Source organism: Salvelinus sp. IW2-2015, unplaced genomic scaffold (assembly GCF_002910315.2).
Source record: "Salvelinus sp. IW2-2015 unplaced genomic scaffold, ASM291031v2 Un_scaffold1313, whole genome shotgun sequence".
Taxonomy (NCBI): domain Eukaryota; kingdom Metazoa; phylum Chordata; class Actinopteri; order Salmoniformes; family Salmonidae; genus Salvelinus; species Salvelinus sp. IW2-2015.
The window spans coordinates 2160-3647 of record NW_019942836.1 but is presented as its reverse complement, the minus strand read 5'-3'; the positions used below and the strand labels follow the sequence as shown (position 1 = coordinate 3647).

The 1488-nt window shown below is 39.1% G+C and overlaps 1 non-coding gene across 1 annotated transcript; it reads right to left on the bottom strand.

Moving 5' to 3' along the window:
• Nucleotides 1-1012: 1012 nt before the first annotated feature.
• On the bottom strand, nt 1013-1086 carry trnat-ugu (transfer RNA threonine (anticodon UGU)). Its single transcript has one exon. It is a non-coding gene; the product is annotated as a tRNA-Thr (tRNA).
• Nucleotides 1087-1488: the final 402 nt, after the last annotated feature.

The window sequence follows — 1488 nt, the reverse complement described above, 5'->3', positions numbered from 1 at the left end:
AAGTCATAGATTTGCAAATCAACCTATCAAAATTTAATCACCTCTATATTTTGCAAATGATTGGCTGGAATAAGCATGACAGGAATTGAGGACTCTGGGGATGCTGGGGCCAACAAAACAATGAGCGAAGAGTAACTAACAAACTATAGCGATCATGGCAAGCGACATAACAAGATTTTGAAATCGAATTGATCAGACGCGCTTACTCACATGCTGCTGTACATGAAAAAGAGAGCGCAGTGGGTACACACGCTCGGGCGCATGAAACCGATCCAGGTTCCTTCTATCAAACTCTTAGCCTCGCCGACGTTCATGCTTAAAGACATAATTTTTCTAAGATTTATAAGCTAGAAAATGATGTTGATTAATACATACCTCGTGAAGTATTGGCAGGAACCTAGGGCATGTGTCTTAATATGAAGATGTATAAGATCATTCTATTAAGGTACCTAACTTATATTATTCACATTTATCAAATTTTAAGTTCCCTTTATTTTCTTCTCGTGTAACATTGTGAGATATTATCTCCAAAATGTGCAACATCCATCACCTCATCTGGTCTTTTCTCTCTCGTGGCTCGAAAGCACGGGCGGTGAACGTTAATTTCCTCACATCTTTCCGACACTCCTAATTCTCTAAACCCATGTTTGCAGAGAGAAAAGTAGAGTTCCCTCCACTAAGACCTTTTCTACCAATGTGTCATTGAATTGTTTGAAAAGGCTCTGCTGAGATTGAACTCAGGATCTCCTGTTCTAGACAGGCGCTTTAACCAACTAAGCCACAGCGCCCATAATTGCATGTCTGTTGCAGGTAATAACACCGCCACACGCATTTAAATCAAACTAGTCTCATTCATTTAACCCATTTCTCTGTCTTGCAAAAATCACGTCACAAAAAATATGTTATTTAGTATCTTGGAACGATATGGACAACTTCAATTGTCTAGCAACAGGGTTTCTTAAACTATGTTTTGTGACCTTTTCCTCCAATGTGTTCAATGAATTGCTTGAAAAGGCTCTGCTGAGATTTGAACTCAGGATCTCCTGTTTACAAGACAGGCACTTTAACCAACTAAGCCACAGCGCCTATAGAAGTCACATCTGTTTTAGGTAAGAACACCGACACACGTATTTAATCAAACCAGAATAATTCATTTAACCCATATCACTGTCTTGCAAAATCACGTCACAAAACAGATGTAATTTAATAATATTGGAATCGATATGAACACCTTCAATTGTCTAGCAACAGGGTTTCTTAGCTATGTTTTGGGACCCAAGTCGGCCTGAGTATGTGTGAGGTGGGCAGCGAGATATCAGTAAACATTTGTAGTCACATACTATTTTTTCTTTTAACTTCGGTCATTCGAGGACAGTACATTTTTCATTTGGGTCTCGACATGAATAAACTCAAGAACCTCTGACATGGATTCTTAAACTATGGTTTGGGACCCAAAGCGGTTATTAACATGTGATAGGTGGATCGCGA